This window comes from Callorhinchus milii, unplaced genomic scaffold (genome assembly GCF_018977255.1).
Source record: "Callorhinchus milii isolate IMCB2004 unplaced genomic scaffold, IMCB_Cmil_1.0 Scaffold14, whole genome shotgun sequence".
NCBI lineage: Eukaryota > Metazoa > Chordata > Chondrichthyes > Chimaeriformes > Callorhinchidae > Callorhinchus > Callorhinchus milii.
Window position 1 is genome coordinate 9,643,340 of NW_024704755.1, and position 21,244 is coordinate 9,664,583.

A 21,244-nucleotide genomic window follows, 5' to 3' on the forward strand; every position below is an offset into this window, starting at 1 on the left:
TTAAAAGTAAGTTTTTTTATTTGAAGGACTAGAGTAAAGCTGTACAGATGTATCAGATCAGGAGAGAATCAGCACTGGCTGCGGTGTCGACTCTCACTACTGTACTCTCACATACAGTGTGAAAAATGACCACTCGGTCTAGATGCCAGTAAGTTGCTATCAACCACAAATCTGTCTGTACCCCAAAACATGGATCACTGAGCCTTCAAAAGGGAAGGAGAGAAAAAAGGATGGAATAACTAACAACAAAATAAAATGACATTTGTTTAGCGCCTTTCACGTCAGGAGTATGTCCCAAGGTGCTGGACAATCAGTGTTTCAATCAATGATGGGGCGGGAGAGGGGGACATGAAGCAGGCCAGAGCCATCTGAGCGGACGGAGTGGACAGGTTGGTAGGGGATTAGAAGGTCGCAGAGGTAGGGGTGATTTAATTCTCAAGTGTACTTTAAACTACTGGAAATCTTACTTAAAAAACGACTTCAAAAAAAGTACGAACTTTGATAAAAGTGGAGTTCATTAAAAAAAGAACAATTAGTTGTTACGCTCCAGAACAAGGAGAACTATTAAAAATGTTTAAATGTATGTTGCCTGAACATCAGCCATTTCGCCAGGATTCTTCCCGTCAGACAGCATTGTGTTACATGTATGTTAAATTTAATAAACTTGCACCAGTGCCTTTGTTATATATTGTCGTTTACTTGGTTCGTAAAGATAAGGCAATAGCGATCTCACTTCTAATCTCCAAGACTCTTCTAATATCGAGGAACTGAAATTAAGCTATTTTTACTCTTCATGTTTAATGTTTTAATAATGAAGGGCGCTATGTCAAATGCAAGTATTATTAATATTATTAGAAGCATTACTATATCCTGTGTGGTGCCTTAGTATAATACATAGGTATCAGCCAAGTACGTGAAACAATTTGCTTCACCAGTGGAGGAAATGATGTATTTAACCAGAAGCTGCAATGCAATGAATGCAGTCTGATTCGGTATTGATTGTGACTACATACAATATTAACAGGTTGTGTGGATATTCACTACATTCTGATGCAAGTACTGTTGCACAACACATTCAGGAGATATTCATGCCACACAAAGCTATTTGTGATTCTCATGTCTTAAGGCACGTTTTTTGATTGCTGTTGGAATTTTGGCACCGGAATGCAAGTTAAGGAGAAGTGAATGTCCACACAACCAGTTGATTCTGTAGTTAAACATGACTCGCCCGTGATGAGAAGTTAAAAACAACTTGCACTCACATTCGCATAAGTGAAAGCCTCAAACCATTTAACTGTAGGAGTGATGGATACTGAACAAAAACTGGGAAGTCACCAAAAGCAGTCAAAGAGATAATAATAATCCTTGCAAATGATATAGAGCCTTATCACGTCTTTGAGATATCTCAAAGTGCTTCACAAAATATGTTGGGATCTGAGGACACTTTTGACAACGACAGAGACGTCCTTCTTTGGACACCCCATTAATAGAAAAAATATTACACTGATGGAAAAGATTCACAAGGATGATACCAGGGAAAATTAGACGAAGAGACATAAAACACTGGGACAATTTTCACTGGGACTGAAAAGGTTAAGAGGAGATTCTGATAATACTGTATTACTAAGAATATGAATGGTTTTGGTAGAGTAAAAAAAAGGGTTAGACCATTTCCACTTTTCCATGAGTCAGGAACAGAAGGAAAATAAACTGCACAAACACCAGGAGGTAAAAGGGGGAAGTTAAAAAAAAACTACACAATAGGTTGCAAGAATGTGGAATGTCTTATCACAAATTGCTGTTTCAGCAAAGCCTATAACATCGTTCAGAAGGGAATTGGATAAATACTTGAGGGGAAATAATATTAAAGTGCACATGGGAAAAGGGATTAGAGCAGATAGCTCCAGTGGGGGACACTATATGGGCCTAATGGCTTCCTCTGTGCTGTAAAACTTTCTAAGAATGAATAGGATCTTGGTGCAAGGAAGGTGTTTTCATTTGCGGACAAAGGTATATAATCTGACCTTTTTCATTCCAGCGACCTTCACACAGTGAAATGGTTGCCCCAGGAGAACCTCAAAACAGGGGGAGGAAGATCCTCACAAACTGAGTGAAACATCTGCAGACTTGCTCAAATCAAGGCCTGCCTTGGCTAATGTATCCACATAATATGTTTAGTAAACAGTTGGCGGCAGCTCTGACAGCAGGTCTACAGATGCTGTTTACAGTAACCTTTATAAGGCTAGCCCACAAACTAGAATCGGATCTTGTAGAATATTCTTAGTTACAACTGAGAGCTTCTTATATGCTGGGAAATGACAGAGTGGGATATGTTCCACTAACTGCTTTGCCAGACTTTGTCCAGAGACGCAGATCTCAAAATATGTCCCCCTCAGGAGTTAATTTAACAGGTCAGAGCTCTCTTACCATTCTTATGTTGCTGCTCAGATTTGTTTGGGAGGAGGATAAAATTAACGAACAACAATATCCTGGTACAGAGGATGTGATGTGGCAGAACAAGGTATCTCAGGAAAAGCTGAAGAGCCATTTGATCCTCAGTGAATTACAATGGCCAATAACAAGTGCCTGGAGTGCACAAATTTGTCCAGGTAAAATTAATGTCGGCAAGGCAGTCATCCTCCACACTCTCAAGAAATATATAAAAGAACAGATGGATCATTCACCTCAAGGCTATACGCGAGACCATGCTGTGTGCAAAATGGCTATTGAGTTTGTCAAATAAAATTAAGCATTCACTGGAAAGTGTCTTGTTTCGACTTGATAAGGAACTGTAGAATTGCAAGTTCTTTCTTATTTACCAATGAATACGTTGAGCCGCCACAGCAAATGCTGCATAGGCTGCTATATGTTTCCATACAATCTCCACTGACTCAGATATAATCCACCTCCAAGTGTGACAAAGCCACGGCATTTTAGTTGTAAATTTGAAAGTTACTCTTGTAAGGCTGGCTCAGTTGTAGCAACAGCCTGGCTCAGTAGGTTGCACTCTTATCTCTGGGTCAAATGACCCATTTGATTTCATCCTATTGAGTGAGTGATTGCCAGTTTTGATCTTGTGGCAGCCACAGAGTGGTAGTAAATGATTCGGCAAAGGCTTAAACAATCCCATAAACACCAGGTTGGTCAACGTTTGATCGATATGTGATCAGCTCCTTGAACGTGAATAAATTATGCCTTTCGAAAACTCCTAATTCATTGCATTTTATTTGAAAACCTAAAACCATTCTTCTGGATTCAATATATCCACTAGACCATTTTGGATGAAGAAATCTCTTTGGGCCTGTTTGACATAGGGTGAGTGGTTGTAAGGCAGAAACAGCCTGGCCAGGGATGAAGGAAATTTCTGGTGGTGCTGGTTTTGAAGCTACTGTGGAATTCTAAAGTTTTCTTTATTTTTTTCTTTATCTGCGCCTTTCAGCTTTACACACCACATATATACATATATATACACACACACAATATAATTCAGAAACCTGCCATTGTTTTAATCACTTTTCTCAGTTCAGCACTATCTCATGTTTAATATCTTGCGCTTATTTTATCATTACAGTGAGCATATCAATTTAAAACAACAGCTTCAAAAAACTCAAAATGCTCCTTAGGACTACATATTGAAATCTGCTCTCCAATACCTCAAATGGACCAATTAACAGAAGTACAACTGAACCAGATGGACCAAGAAGGTCAGTACTGTGTCAGCTGATCTCAACTGAGACAGCTCTAGAGGTGCTATAATGGCCCTTATGGTGTTATAATTGCTCTCCCCTTCCTCTGCGACCTTCTAACCCTTACCAACCTGCCTGCTTCTTCCTCCACTCAGCGGGCTCCGGCCTGCTTCACGTACCCAGCCTCACCCTCTCCACCATTGGCGGGCGGGCCTTCTGCCACTCTGCCCCCACCTCTGGAACTCCATCCTGCATTCCCTCCACCTCACCCCTTCCCTTGCCTCCTTCAAAACCCATCTCAAGGTCCTCTTCTTTGACCGTGCCTTCGGTCACCCTCCTTCCCCCCTGCTCTCCACCCTCCCAAATCCCCAGCTCGGGTCCGAAACACTGATTGTCCAGCATCTTGGGACATCCTCTGGATGTGAAAGGCGCTATACGAATGTCACTTTGTTGTTGCTGTCGATGATTATATTAACTATACAACTCTGTAGACCAAAGAGACAGCTGACACTCACTATCTAGGCTCCACCTCTTGTAACACAATCACAGAGCACCATCGACTGAGGGTGGCTGTGGAGAAATAGAAATGCACAGCTCAAATCATGGCACCCTCTGCAGGAGGAGAGAGCATTGAAATGGATAGTAGCAGCATGAATTTAAGGTGGGGAGGGGTGGGGGGCGAGAGAGAAGGAAGAAAGTGAATTAATAAAAGTCTCGGTCTGGAGATAAAATATCATTCCTTCCTAACCATTCCACCCCACTCTGGAAACCGAAGAGAATTGCAGTGTGCATTCACTGAACTCCTTTCCACTGGCCTGCAACTAACATGGTCCATTACTAATTTGGCCACGTCACATTTTAGCAGATCCATCGCTCATTTACATCAAGCAAAACATTAATAAATTGAATCACGGCTTTACATGGAAACGAGGATCGTGGTTTTTGATGTTTAGCTGAATATCCAGAGAATTTTAAATAAAGAAAGAAAAGTTTTCAGAATTAATTTTGTTGATCACCCAAGTGTCACCCAGGTGTCACGTGCAGAAACCCATCACTATGCTTAAGAGTATCCAAATTGAACAAGAGTTCCACGAATCCCACCTATTTGTCAGAATCAAAAAGCGCACACTCTTGAATATGGTAAAACTTGCACCAGTCTGATCTGTATAAATCGGACAATCGCCTAAGTCGTACCCCTGCCCAAGTTCTGTGGAATTTCCTATTATTTATAAGTTTCACATAACTCACACTTTGCATAAGTCATATGAAATGAATGGTCCCAACTGATACGACTTATGTGAGGTTTACTGTTACTTGAGCCTGCTGAAGACTGGAGATTGATATAAGTTTTATGACAATACAGTAACTGTAGTTAAAAAAACAGTGTTGCAGAGACACTGAGACCAGTCCACAATAGCTTCAGCAGAGCTGTGCAGCTACTGGAAACGCTCAGCGATGTGCAGGTATTTGTAAAATCTACTGAGGCTTCTCACTGGTTGCATTCAATTAGCAGCACTCGTCACCATGCACTGCGGTCACAGATAAACCCACACTGTAAAAACATAATCTTGTCTATCGCACGTGCTGGAGTGTCATTTGCCACATTGGCTGACCTACGTATTGGGATTTACAGATGATAAAGATCAAGTGGGGGGGAGAGAGAGAGAGAGAGAGATAGAGAGAGAGGGAACATATGCTAAACTCAGCATTTGCTCATAGTCCATTTTATTAGAATATACACAGATAAGCGAAGGGATTTACACTGGCTCAGCATTAGCACCATATGGGTGGTTTATTACAAAGTAATTACTGTTTGGCCTGAAGCACCAAATCACAATCAGAGAGCTGACAGATGATAAAGAAATAAATGATATCACACAGCAACTAATCCTTAAAACTAAACAGGTGATTATGAGGAATTACAAGAGATGGATTTATCAGAAGGGATTGCAGGGCTTCCGAAAAAAATGCCCAGGAATTTTGGTTCAAATTTTTTTGAAGATTTTTTTTGAACTTGTCAATTCAAATCATCTCATAACACCTGGTGTTTCAAAATTATTATATACTTGAGAGAAGCTTCTGTCGGTCAAAAAGCTTTTCAGCATTTACAGAATCCTGTAACTGACAGCACGTATATAAATGCCTACCCGATAACCAGCATCAATGAGGATCTCTCGATATGGTCCAAGTCTTCCTAATGTCAGAGATCCTTCAATCCTTCAGATGAAACGTTAAACCAAAATCTCGTCTGCCTGTTCAGGCGGACGTGAAAGATCGGAAGTGAGTTCACTTTTAATGTCCTTACTGCTGGCCACACAAGGAACAATTATTAAACCTGGGACGTTCCTGGTGTGTAAAGATTCACTGAGTCATCAAAAACATTTGTCTCCAGTTTTTAAAGGTCTTCTTGTGCCATATGCTCTAACCTGTATTAGAGGCAAACAGGCAGTCTAGTCTCCACCAATGCTAATCTGTAATTAGTTGTTGGGAAGCAACATGTCCTCTGATCACCTTCCTTCCTGCAGGCAAAGTGTCTGGCATCTAATTCTGGATAGTATATCTAAGACCGAGATTTCACCATGCAGAGAGTAACAAGTATGAACCTGTGTCCTGAACTCCCAGCACACTGTAATTCAGTTTGTGTATCATAATAATAATAATCCTTGCATTTGATATAGCGCCTTATCGCGTCTTTGAAACATCTGAAAGTGCTTCACAGTAAAGTGAATTAACGGTATATTTTGTGGGCAAAACACAGCAGCCACGGCAGTGTCCCACAAACAGTCGTGGATTGAGTGATCAAATTATTATTATTCTGTATTGTAAAATTTTGCACTAATTAATTGATAGTAGTGTAAAGGAGATTGACAACGAAACTGTGCAGACTACTCTGTCATGGATGTGTTTTATAATTGTCTGTTAGAAATGTTTTGCTCAGACAAAACGAAACCAGAAACATACCCAGAAAAGTTGCAATGCTCACTGCGTTATTCTGTAATAAAGACAATGCGGAAAGCCAATGTCAATTAGAACTAGAATTACAAAGAGGCTATTTTAAGCATGATGATATTAGTCACATATGCAGAATTACTGTTCACTTACCATCCAGCTGGAAAAAACATGCTGAATATTCAAATCTTCAGTATCAGAACTTATTGCCACAGGATCACAAGAATTTCGGATGAATAAGGCCCTTTGGCCCATTTAATCTTTTCCTTTCATTTTCCCTACCTTACTTAGCTACCATTACAGCATCAAGCATTTTGGTTTTGTTAATTTGTTAGGTTGTTAGTTACCCTCTGGGTAAAAAAATACTTCCTGAAATTGCCCTTTGCAACCCTAAATATATGCCCCCTAGTTCCACTGTCTCTGCCTATTTGAAAGTATTGTTCAAAGCTTACTTTCTCTTTATAAAATCTTATATATCTCTGTAAAGTTCCCCATGAGACATCACTTTTCAAGACCCAAATCTATCTAATCTTTCCTCATGGCTCATTTCTCTAACACTGGGGATCATCACTGTTGCTCACATTTGCATTTCCTATAGGCTCTGGGCCTCCCGTCAAAGCAACCAAAACTCTACACAGTCCTCCAGGTCCAAGCCTACATCAGAGTCAGAGCACTGTATAACTACAAGCTAGAATTGGTAAATTAAGAATCTCTGTGTTGCGGATGGAAGTGGAGGAAGGAAAGAGGGATTATTCAGGGTCTTTCTCTCTCTCTCTATCCTGAGTACTGGGTAAATGTGAATTAAATTGCTCACATTTAACCATCTTTGCACGTGGAAACAATATACATCTGTTTGTATGTTGTACTGCATTGGTAGATAATGTACAAAGTCAAAATGCAAAGGTAACACATATCTCAGACGTTGAATTGCTTTTCATCAAGAGCTTTCTTTCCAAACAAGAAGAGGTCTTTCCTGATACACATCTGATCTCTCACCGCGAAAGAATGCAAAAAGACTTGAACTAAGCTTTCACATAAAGTCGAGAAAGTTCATCAAAGCCAACTGCTGAGAACAGTTTTAAACACACCAATGGCCTCAACAGGTTGACAAAAATGAAAGTTGATCAAAAACCCACAAAATAACCAAAAGAAAGATTAGTTGGTTTGAACAGATAATTGGCAAACATAACATCAACAACAAAATTACATCTGTATAGTGCCTTTCAAGTCACGAGGACATTCCAAGACGCTTGGAATGTCAGTGGTTCGGACCCGAGCTGTGGGTCGGGATGGGGGAGGGGGGTGGGGTGGGGGGAAGGAGGGTGGTCGAAGGCATGATCGAAGAGGAGAGTCTTGAGATGGTTTTGAAGGAGGCAAGGGAGGTGGCGAGGCTGAAGGACTGCTAGATGGAGTTCCAGAGGGTGGGGCCAGAGTGGCTATAGGCATCAAGTATGACAGCAGAACTTCAAAACTATCTGCTGAGTGAGAACACAGCTTTTATAACAACTGTCCCATCCCGTAGAATTTGAATACTGTGAAAGCTTTGTTTGGAAAGTCTATCTTACTCCCTTTGTCAAACCACTACTTCACATGAAAATCACCCTCCTGAGTCAGTATTCATCTTCTGCACTTGAACTGCTAACATTATTCTGTGCCGTTATGGGTGCTGCTAATGGTCAAAAGCAAACATCCTTGCATTTGAATTTTGTGTCTATGAGGTCAAAATGACTCAAAGCGTTGCACAGATAATTGTTGTGCACCCAGCAGGTCTCAGTCAAAGTGAACGATCTGCTGACATTGTAGAAACTCCCTTTTTTGATTAATGCAATGGAATCTTCAATGTCCACTTGTACAGGCAGAACCTTGGTTGAACGTCTCATTCAAGGGGCAGGACCTCTGCAGATGCAACCCTCCTCCAGCACTACAGTCAAGTGTTAGCCTAGACTGTGACATGGCATTCAAGCCCACAAACTCTGACCGATTAAGTTGGTGCTACCAACTGAGCCAGGCATTTATAGTTCTCCTCCAGTAAAGGTTCAGTGCCCAACACCACCCCCCCACCCCACCCTCACCCCCCGCCTCATTTGGCCCCACAAAGGAATCATCGTCATGCACTTACACTAATCTTTGTCTAAAACTATGATCGTGGGAGGCCATGACAAAAGAAAAGTGTTGAATCCTCTGACACGTGGTAACTAATACCAGGCATGAAAGACGCAAGGCTCAGGGACCAGTGTCCACCCGTGCTGCTAAGTGGTGGGAAGACCCTTCACCTGCTATCAAATCCTTCACAGGGGCTACCACTGGGGTATACTGTATGAATCAGAGGGGCTGCGACAGACCTGGGTGCATGTCAGCCAAGCGAGACAGCTGTTGACCCTTCACCCACTCTTCCTCGCCATGCCTCAGCACACAAACGAATACACATTCTCTGTTGCAAACTCTGTCAGATGTTAAAGGCTTGAACTGTATTGGTACTACGCTGCTGGTATTGTTAACGTCTGATTCCCGTGTGGCTTTATGGCATCGGTAGAATGCACCACATAATTAATTGGAATGGGCAACATGATGCAAACTAATTGGATTAGTTCCTTGACTATTGGCTCAATTTTTAGTCCGCAGACATAAAACGTTTTCCGCGGTGATCAAACCTTCATCCGATTTCACCACCTGGTATTAATACCATCCACAGTAAACGGGATGGTTACTTTCCATCCGAGTATAAAAATCAAAAGCAGTTAAAAAATACGGGCCTTGCAGAGTTCAACGCACAAGAATGCGCTTGACTTAACTTTTTGTTTCCCACACCATTTATTTCAATGGAACTGGGTTCAGTGTGGCTGAGGAACAGTGAAAGGGCTCATCGAGCCTCCCTGTGATCTGTCTTAAACTCCAGTTTAAAAAAATGTATGCATCGTGTTGCCTTTGCTGATTTAAATCATTTTCATTCTTTATTCGATTAAAACCCAGTGCACCCGTATTGCATTGAAATAACACGGCTGAAATCCAGCCTAACTCAATTTTCTTTCTCCCCAATTCTCTCTTCATAGTCTGCTCATGGCCATAGTGTACAAGTGCTGGATTCTGAATAAACTGCTGGGTTCAGGAGTCAGGTGGGAGGAACCGGAGGGAAGATATTAAGCAGCATTTTGATAGTTATCCTTGCTATCCTCCTCTCTCCTTGGTAATGTAGAAACATCATGTTTGATAGAGATGTACAAAGCTCAAAAAAAAAGCACCAGTTTGTACAAGATAAAATGCACTTTACCCTGAAACAATATTAGATAACTGCATCATATTCGGTTTAATTACCCAGAAACACTTTTAATATTTTTTTAATTTTTACTGCTTATTTGTCAGTACTGTATTAATTTGCTGCCACGTTTGCCGACAAACACGAAGCCACTACAGTAAAATCCTATGAAGCGCTTTGAGACGTCTTGACGATGTGATAAGACACTATACCAAATGCATGGATTATGATTACTTTTACACCATATTCCACATATGTCTAGGGACAATCCCACCAGTACTTCCCTGTAACCACTGGGAGGCACACAAGTGCAGAGCGAGTTGTGTAAGTTTTCCACTTTTTTTCCGAGAGACAAGCATCTTGTCTGCACTCTATGAATATCCTGGATAACTTTGGTTGAGATTGGGAACTCACTGCGTGGAGAAATAATCAAGAGAGCAAGAATTCCGCTTCTCTCCCCTCCCGCCCCGAAGACAGTTACGCTAACATGATGTCTTACCACTTGTTGCACGTTTATAAATACTCCTAAAACAGATCCCACAGCTTGAAACATTAGGATACGGGCAACAAATTTAAATTAATACATTTCTGCAATATAATGGGTCACTTGTTCCCATTGCAAAGGCTTGAAAAGCAGTTCTAATGTTAATAACCAACTATTTTGTCAATTAAACCTCTTTGAGAATCTGGGCACTTCTTAGTCCCGGAAGCCAGATGTTCGCTGCACTTTGCATTCTTTATTAGTTCTCAAGGTAGTTAAAACGACAAGAATTAATACTGACGAATAATTTGCAATTGAATGTACTCGCAATCCTGAAAATATAACTCACAATTGAATGTAAGTTAGGTGGACAAACGATCGCTTTGTTAGAGAAGAGGAAGTGAAATAGTACATTAATTTATTACCAGCTCCGAGCATTTCGACCCTGATGTCCTGGTAACATAGTCTTTTTGAAACTAGTTTCCTGTAAAACCATGGTTCTATAAATATCAGACAATGGTGAAATTAAAAGGCTGATGCACAAGGCAATCCAAACCAGCTCTTCAATCTAGAGCAGAATTGTCATAGTAAAAGGACAGAAAGTGCAGCGTTTCTTGAATACTGCTCGAATATAGTTTGAGACTCAGATGAGTTGTAGCTAAAACATTTCGAGGAGAGGTTTAGTATTTTAGAAAGAGAGTTCTTATTCCTTTTTTAGCAAGTAAAAGCTGAAGTGTTGCTTATTACGTAGTCAGTAAATAGTTTTTCTGGGGCTTCAGTGCTATTCAAAGCAGTTATTCTTTCATTGAAACCATGTGACAAATTTAGCTATTTCTGTCAAAGGTTTCATTCTTCATTCTGTTACAAACATGGCAGATGGGGCTTTGGTGATATATCAGCCAGTGTCGTGCTTTTTTGTTTTTCCCTTTTCTCTTGGAAAACCCACTCAATAAATCCTACTTATATCCTCGGTTGTTTTGCAGAATTTATTTTTCCCCCTACTCTCTCTTTCTCTCTCTCTCTCTTTCTCTCTCTCGTTATTCTTTTCCGCCCAAACTTCAATTGCAGTTTGCAGAAAGCATAAGCAAATGAATATGAACTACAAAGAAGTGACTCCTTTGCTTTCACAAACTGAATGCTTGAATGATCTGCCTCACATTTTTNCCCCCGTAGTACGGGCAGCTATGAATATCACTAACAATCGCTAGTAATGTATCGATTTTCACAATGTCCTCCATTATGCCCAGGAAGAACATAAGAAACAGATTTCTGTGTGGTCCAAACCATCTGCACTTTCTCAGCACTTTGAAAAGAAACAAAAATTGCCCACTGGTATAAAATTTGAAGAAAAATTACCAAAGAAGGAATGAGCATTAGCCACGCTTCACTTCATCCCTTTTCCTAACATTCTTGGCACTTTCTTTCTTTCAGATTCACAGTGGGTCTAAAGAGGTGAAATGCTGGACAAAAAATACTCCCTTGCCAGAGTGGGTATGAAATATGAAGGCTGACCAATTGTCTGGGCTCACTGCTTTGGAATAACGCTAGTTAAATTATGGATAGTTTTGAATAGTGTCACTTTATGCAGATGGCTGTTCACACAAGAATCTCAGGCTGCATAATTGTATCACTAATAAGCAGTAAGGCAATTAGTTGTATAAGTGTGCTATAATCGTTCTAACAGAAGAGATGACGAAGAGACAAAAAAGGGGGACAAAGAATTTCTTTTTTCAATTCACCAAGTGACAGGCATAATTAGATATATATAATTGAAAATTCCGCAGTAGGGGAGCAGGCTTATACAAATGAATTTTCATTGCTTTCCTTATGCGTTTCATTGTTCCCTTTGCATCTGAAATTTGTCATTCTGTGAGCATTTACTGTATGAGTTGGAGCCTGTTCGTTCAGGGCAATGATGTCAGAATAAAAATCTATGGAAAATCAGCAAGAAACAGAAAATCCATAGAAACTATTCTGTTGACTGTTTCCCCCACTTCCCACCTCCCTTCACTGAACTGCTTTTGAACCAGAGCCAGACTTGATCGTCCATATCAGCTTTCAGAACATGAACTGCAATGTAAAACTTTGAGAGACAAGGTCATCATCTGGCATCAACGCAAAGCTTTTTTTTTGCTGCTTCTTATTAGCGCATTACATCATCAACTTTTGCAAGGACAAACGTTTCTTCGGACCTGATTACGCTTATTAAGGACACAATTAAATTTGTACCAAAGGTGCTCAAGAGCTTATGAGTTTGTGGAAAAGAATTTCCAGTGCCGTAAACTTTTATTCTGTAGTTTTTTTCCCCTCCCCACTTTATTTTTTTTGCTGGAAGCAAGTAATCAGCAGCTATTATTACCAACGAGCACTCCTGAAATTTAATTGGCACTAGAAAAAAAAATGCTTGTTTAGTAAAAATGAATTCTTACGAATCTGTCTGTTCAATTCCATTTTTTTCCCCTCTCTTTTTATCTAAGGTTTTTCACAAGCAAGGTCATCTCTTCTGGTTGAAAACATCAGCCAATTTTTTTGTACAAATACAAGTGGAAACAACTTAAATGTTACGATAAACTCAAAGCACAACAATAACCGTTCCATGCTTAGCTATTGACAAAATGAATGTGCTTGTCCTTTCACTGCGGATTTTTACTATCGTGCTAAATGCCGTTGCGGTCTCTGAAGTACAAGACAAGCGCTATAAAATTCTTGGTGTACGATTTCTTTATCAAACTTTTCTGTGTGCTTGAAGTGGAACAGGAAGTCAGAGAAACACCTTGTAAAAGCAATGATGAACTTGAAAACTAATTCATGCCCTGAAAGCAAAGTCATGGTATCTGCGATAGCTGAGCTGAACTGCCTTTGTAACATTTGGTTATGTTGCTAATGTATTATTAATCCAAATATTAGTTTAGCATTACAACAAGCAAAGACTAATGTTTTTTCCCTTCCCCCCATGTACTTTCAGTGACTCTTCCCATTCCAAAAGCCCAGGCTTGATTCATTTACGAAGATTGTACAGCACGGAAACAAGCCACTTAGCCCAACCAGTCCTTGCCGAGGTTTATACACTGCATGAATCTCCACCCAATCCTTACTTCCTCTCATATCCTTCTACTTCCTTCTCGCTAGTCTGTATCTCTCGCTTTCTCTTAAACATCAACAACAACAAAATCACATTTGTGAAACGCCTTTCAAGTCAGGAGGACGTCCTAGTCTTTTAAGAAACACAACATTCCTAGTCTTGACTGCCATTTGAATATTCAAACCTTATCTCTTTCTTTCCGCCCCCTTCCCTCAACCAATTTGTTGCAATCTTTAGGCCAGGCACAAGGTGGAGTTCCTCATGGTTAAAAAAAAGAACAGATTTCAAGAGGACAAAACCATTCAGTAACAAATCACGCCATTGAAAGCATGTCCTTAAATCCCACCATAATGCAAAATATACACACATTCCGCCATTCAAAGCGGGTCACAAATCCAATGCAAAGTGCATTCACTATAAGACGGTACTAAATGGTCACGGAGAAGCTAACTTTCCTGCCCTGTAGATCGGTCTAAATGGAAGAACTTTGAAAGTGGGCAATGAATGTACTTAGAGGACACAATTGGAAAATCATCATCAATTCAGCTTCCATCCTTAATGAGCATTTTTTTTGTCAGACGGATTTCTGACACATCACTATTCTTAAGAATATCCAAATCAAATTGAAAGCTCCTTCCTTGCCACCTACACATGGAAATTCACGAGTTTGGAATTAGATAAGCAGGATGCTTCCCTCTGGGGAAAAAGTGAGAATTCCATTCCATAGAGTATTAGGTACAGGTTGGCAAGGAATATAAGAAGGTCTTTCAAATGTCAGTTTAACTGCTAATCAATCCCCCCGCCCCCAGCAGCCCCCCAAAAAAGTTGAGGCTTAAAGTACTAATAGACTTGTTTGACTTTTGAGAAACAAATACATTTTGCAACACATTATTCTCTAATAATAAAAAAATCTTAACATTGCACACCTTAAACATAATTGGGACAAAGCTGAACTGTTTCTTGCTTCTCTCTCTCTACATATATATAGCACAATGGGAAAAAAATTGAATATCTGAGCCTTTAATTATTTTTGGATGTAGTACTGAAATGATACTCTGTTAGTACAACTATAATCTTATTTGACTAATTTAAGTTGAACTGCTTCGTGACATGAGAGACAAGCTACGATGGCAATTATTTTTTCATTTTGATAGTTTAATAGCTAGTCTACATCGGGTGACGAAGACTTGCTGTCTATTGAATGAAAACATCTGGGGTCCACTAACGTGGCTGTCTTTGGAGTCATTCTCAATCACACGTTCCTCGTATTTTACACAAAATAACGTTACTCCGATGTACTAAGGGTGTCTGCCACTCATGGCATGCACCTGCATTTGTGTAGTAAAGTTCAAGCAGAAACAGTTAACAACAATTGAATCTTATTGATTACATCAGTTGCTCTCCTTCATATCCCCCACCGCTGCCCGTTCTGTCCACCATCGGAAGGTGATCTTTCAGCCCTTGCCCTCAGGAACTCTCCTCCAAATTCCCTCTGCCTGCTTCTCCCTCTCTGCTTTCAAAATTTTTCTAAAGACATCTCTTTGATAGTGCCTCCAGCTCCTCCACCCCTCCTGGCTGCCCCCCAGCTCGGGCTCCTACTCAGTCTTTGTAAAACGCTTTGAGACATTCTCTCTATATGAAAGTCACGATATAAATGTGAATTGTTGTTGCTGTTGTACTTATCAAGATTTAAAGTTACGAAGCAAATAAGTAACTTTTTTTAGAGTTAATCAAAGCAGTACCTACTAGTATTGTTGTTGAAATTATTTTCCGTATCAAAGTCTTTGTGAAAAAAAAGCCTTAGCTCATTTCTGCCCCCATTGGTCTTATTGTAAAATCTTAATAATGGTTGAAATCTATATTCGTCATTACCATAGCAGTGGAAACAAGCAGCAACAATTGGCTACAGAGTCACTACACTTGACAGCAATTCCCTTGAGGCACTACATTTCCACAACATAGGTGTATATTAAATGCAAGGATTATTAATTTTTATTATGGTATCATAACATTAAGAGTAATATCTACTTATCTGTCCTAGTGAGTGAGAGGTGTGCACTCAGTGTGATGGAGCGTGAAGGTGGAGAGGGACAAACACATGAATTAAAGTGCACTATTGAAGGTCAACAGGACAGGAAGCTTGAGATGGCAAGAATGTAGCTGGCGGACTGCAGCAATGGACCTCAAAGCTTGAGAAGGATAGAGTCAGTTACGGTACATCACAGAGAGAGTCAGAGAATAATGAGAGGGAAGTTCAGTGATCAGGGGAAGTAAGATAAGAGATTGAAGGCAGAGAGTCTCTTGATAGAAAAGGACAGAGCTGGCAGATTGAGAGCACAGTGCCTCTTAATGGAGAAAGGCAGAGGTGGGCTATTGAGCGCAGAAAGCTTTGGTGATGGAGAAGTGTAGAGCGGGGAGATGAGAACAGTAAGATGGAATGAAAGAGAAAAAGTGTCAATTTACTACGTTTCCACAATGGTGTGAGGCTAAAAGCCAAAAGCCCATGTTAGGATGTCACCTCCAGAAAGAGGCTTCAAATGTGAATCGATGGACAAAGTTGGAGAATAACTGGAAACGATGCAACATGAGTTCTAGATCTCTGCACCCCTCTTGGATTTGCAAAAAATGAGAGAAGCATTGCATAAATCCCATGACTTACTGCGATTTTTTAAAAAAACAAAAACTATTGAAAGAAAAAAAGTGTAACATCAATGATAATAATCCTTGCATTTTGATCTAGCGTCTTATCATGTCTTAGAGACATCTCAAAGCACTTCACAGAATATACTGTAAAGTGAACTGACTGTTTATTTTGTGGGCGAAACTTCACTAAATGATACTTCACTAAAGTGAGACAAATTTGATTTCAGGGAAGAGAGAGAGAAAGAGAGAGAGAGAGAAAAACAAGAGTGCACCACAAAAGCAGTCCTTAGGGAGGGTTGGCAGTTACCCAACCTGTTGCGTTCCAGATTTACGCAGGCTGCATTCTAATGGTAATCCTAGATGTACTGCAAATAGTATAGAAATCTAAGGAGCTCAAATTTGTCACTGCTTCCTTCTCCTTTTGGCTAATTTTAAGTTTTTCTGAAATCTGTAGAGGGTAAAATAGATCCTGTAAATTTCACGTAGATATGCATCTGACAGCTGACAAGTAAAATATCGCTTGTCACCTGTCAGATGCATATCTGAGCAGAATTTACAGCATCTATTTTACTCTCGACAGAATGGAGCGAAACTTCAAAAATTGCCAAAAGGCTGAGCCAAAGCAACAACCAAACTCTCAGTTCTCTTTAGGTTTCTACTTTGTCACCTGCATACAACGATCACAATCACAATCAAGAAAATAGTGTAAATCTAGACCGAGGTGGAATTTCTTCCCCTGGTTTCTGTATGGCTGTGAACAGGATAAACTGCAGAGAGATAATCAGTTCATAACCTAAATGTAAAAACTAATTGTACGACCCATGCTTTGATAGACACTCAATGTCACCTTGTGATGTAGCCTATGTTGCACAAAAAAAACACTTCAGTTATTCCTAAGCTCATGGTAAACCCGCTTTCTCAAGTGAATGATAATTAAAAGCTGATGTACTTTATTAAATATAGCTGACAGTAATCTTGGTGAAGCTTAGCCTGGCTTTCGGGTTAACTGTCCAATAGTATTTTTAAAAGGAGTATGTTGAAGGCCATATAATGATAAAACTGGAAGAACTAGCTGACAAAGTGTGCCTTGGAGAGAAGCAGTGAGATATCATGGTCGAAATAAACATGTCCCACTGCTTGATCCAGCAGCATTACATAATTATATTTACAGGGACAAATGTAGAGTATGAAAGATACCGGCACAAACTAGTTGGGCGGGATGGTGTGTTTTCGTGTTGTAATGTTCTGTGTAATTCTATTCCAAATAATCTCCGTAACAGAAAAGAACACAGCAAGGATCTTCTATTGTACCTGTGAAGGACTGTCAGATTCGAGGCTTTGATCATCCAATGAAGAAACTTGAAACCCAGCAATATCCAGCCTATGCAAGGTTCAGAAGTCTGAACAAACACAAGCGAGTTGGTGCATTGGCAAACTCTGACGACATTCTATTACAATAAGATTTAATGGTTATAGACTTAAGGCACGGAGATCATTTGGCATGAACGGCACCCTGCATGCTATATATTTATTCAATTAATTTGGGTGAAAATGAAAAAAAATCCTCTGTGTAAACTTTTTACAGATTCCATCATAGCTGCTTTAAATGGCTTCCACGTCGGAATTTGAATGCACTCCTTCTGTCTTGGATTTGGCCATTCAGCAGTCGACTGTTTCTTAGATTTATCTGTGCAGATATGTTTCGTTTTCACACCCAGAGTGAAAGGGAGAGAACTTGGTCAGAAACTTAAGAGCATTACCCCACCCATATCCTCACCCGCTTAACCCCTCCCATCATCCACAGCAACCAGATGCGGAGGGAAAGTACAACCAGGCCCTGGAATGGACCCAATCACAGGATTTGTGGCACTGTTGCCAGAGGGCAAATTGGACCCATTTGAAGAGAGTAGATAGTGACATGTGTAAAACATTACTTTAGCTGTTAGAGCTAAAGAACTATCCCATTAGCCTTCTAAAAATCGCAGAACCAGGCTACAGGTCTCCACTGTAACTGAATTACTTATGTTCCAAACAGAACCATTTGGTGCAATTCCAGCAACGATGTTACATGTTAACGTGAGCACTCCTGGTAGGTGCATAAAATTAAATAGCAAATCTGACTACATGTGCTCTGCTGTGCATGTGTTTTAAGCACTGTACTCTTAACATTATTACCACAGTATTTTAAATTTCAACTGTAAAATGCCAGACTAATAACGGGGCTGGAGCACTTCCAGCTCGCTCTGCAAACAGACTTTAAACATAGTCTGTGAAGCATGACAAGACAATCTGCATGGGAACACTAACCTATTCCTTCAATCAATCTTTTAATATGTTTTTTTTCCCCCCACGTTTTTCCTCGAGGAACCGCATTACTTCTTGAGGTGTGTCAGAAGGATATAGAACCCCCAAATGAGTAATCACAGGAAGCCAGCAGTGCATACACATGCACAGCCAGCGACACAGTGCCACCCTGGAACACACAAAGCAAATCAGGAAATGCTATTCAGCCTAATGAGATGAAAGCTTGGCAAATTCTGTTCTCCAATAAAACGGCAAAGGCCCGAAATTCCAGCTGGAAGACGATTTGGCCTTAAAATATAAGATTGCGTAGAATCATGGAAAATTCTTAAATTTAGTGATCATTTGGGAGCCGGTTCTTGTTAAGAATTGTGGAAATTTAGCTTCCAAATTAAGACAGAGCTCAAGATTTTTTTCCACAATCTTCAATTTCAAGACACAACAATGCTAAAGAAGAGGTGAAAATTCATGCCTCGAAATTGGCTATGAATTAAAGTACCACTTTTTAAAAGCAAAAATCTGAAAATACATGGGTATGTTTGCTGATTTTTTAAATTTCTTTTGGCCATATTTGGTCTCCAAAATCATACAGATTTAGTAACCTCCATTCTGACTTGTCCCATTTAAAGTTTTCAAGGATCCTGTTGAATGCTGTAAAAAAAACATCGAGCAGTTGTATTTTATCAAATACCAAGATTGGCCACTGCAACTTTGTTACAGAGTGGACTTACAATGAGGAACTGCTTCAGTAGGAAGCGTGTGTGAGTTGTGAGATTGAACAGGAGATTGCGAGCGGTGCATTACATTCAGAAAGCAACCTACCAATATAAGCATTCCTTATTCAAACACGTCGATGGACAACCAGGCAACAGGACTGAGCTTTCAATTCCTCAGCGCCACACTATTCTTTTACTAAAGTGTGATGCAAATGGTTACTTAGTAATGGCAGCCTATAGAAAGCTGCATTGTGTTGCCCAATGACACACAAGTCTAGAGACACATACAAATGCAATTGCTTTTTAGTATGCGTCAGTGACAAGACATAAATATTACTCAGCTCTGTCCATTTAATAGCATTTCTCATGCCATGTACCCCGCCCCCCCAACACCCCCCAGTACACTGCATAATCTTTAAGTAAAAGAACTTTACCTTTCAGAACTATTGGTGCATTAGCCCTTGCCTAATGTTGTTTCGCAAAATGGGAAGCCCCTTCTCTTTAATGATGCTTCCTCCATCTATTCAATGACCTTCCGCTCAATCGTTACCAGTCTAAGAAGGAATACACAGGAAATAAAAGCCAAATTAGAGTTGAGACAGCTAAAGGATTACATCATAGAGGTTCCTCAAGATTATGAAAAGTTACAATGGGGCAAATAGTAATACAATTGATTATCTTCAATATGTGCCCTTTGGTAATTGACTCATTGACCAGTGGCAATAATCATAGGAAGAATTAAAGGGGAGCTTAGAAGACATTTCTTTGCAGAGGGTGGTGAGAATTCGGAATCCTCTGGCAGAAACCATAGTTGAGGCAGAGTCCACTGATTCTTTTAAAAAAGAATTTGATGCTTTCTTGAAATAGAGGAATATTAAATGGTACATAGTGCAAGCAGGAGAGCTAGATGTGCCTAATGTCTGCGTCTGTGCTGAAAATTTTCTATGATTCTATGAGCCAGGTTATCTGGGGGGAGACTACTTCCCATTGTAAATGGTTACAACAACGACTTACATTTATATAGTACCATTCACGCAGGGCAGTGTCTCACAGCCCTTAAAGATGTTCGAGAGGAGATGATTAGCTTTGTCTCTCTTTGCAGCAATTTTGAGTTCAATACAGTGAAGACTCATTTTGGTTAGAATTGTCGGTTCCTGCTGCCACCTCAATACCTGAACATCCAAGATGAACCAGTTATACTACTTACACGTCACACACAATTACCGTGTCATGAACTGGTTTATTTTAAACCGCTTGCAGAGCTTATTAGGAATGCATCTATACCAATTCCTTCTACGTTGGTGTCTAGTGATGGACTGAATAGATTAAGATCTATTTAAACTGAAGCCAAGTCTAGTGAGCACTGGGCTAGAGCTAATGTATAAATGCTGAGATCTCGACTATCCTCGTTGCATATCCTTCATTCTGAAGGAAATGAAAATGAAAATGAGCTGAAATTTCCCCAGGTAACCGAAAGGACGTAATTCCACCCTGTTCCAGATGCATTAGTTCACGAACCCACGCCTTTAACTCACTTAAGATTTATCTTGCAATCTTTCACATTGTCAGCAAAGTGAAGGCAAAACGTGGATTTCTTCAAAACCCCATCGGTTGAACTCACTCCAGCAAAATAAGTGGTAAAAGCAGGGCCAAGCGAAAAATCCATTTTCAGAGGGAAATTATTCGATGATGTCAGGCACAGCAGCAAGCTCAATCTAATAAAATCTGTGGGGTTGAATGAATTCCATGTACGTCAGGTATTGAGTCCTGATTGTGAAGTTGTGCCATGTGTTCTTGGGATGCTGCTTGTGCTGACTGCCCTGCTGCATACACAGCCAAGAAACTCGCAGCAGGCCTGCAGTAGGAGTACCAGAGATTTCACCTGGCTGGAAGAGATGGGAATGTATTTCTACTGAAACAACAGCCAGGACTGTGAGTTGTTAAATACTTTCTACATGACTGATTCCCCCACTCCCACCCCCATCCCACCCAATGTCAAGTGCTTAAGTGGCAGGAATGACAGGTAGTCACTAAAATGTCATTGCAATGACACTCGTTTGGACTGGAGAGGGTTGTGGGCATTCACAGAGCCCTTACTTCACTATTTCTTCTCCCTCTGACTTTTGGCACCTT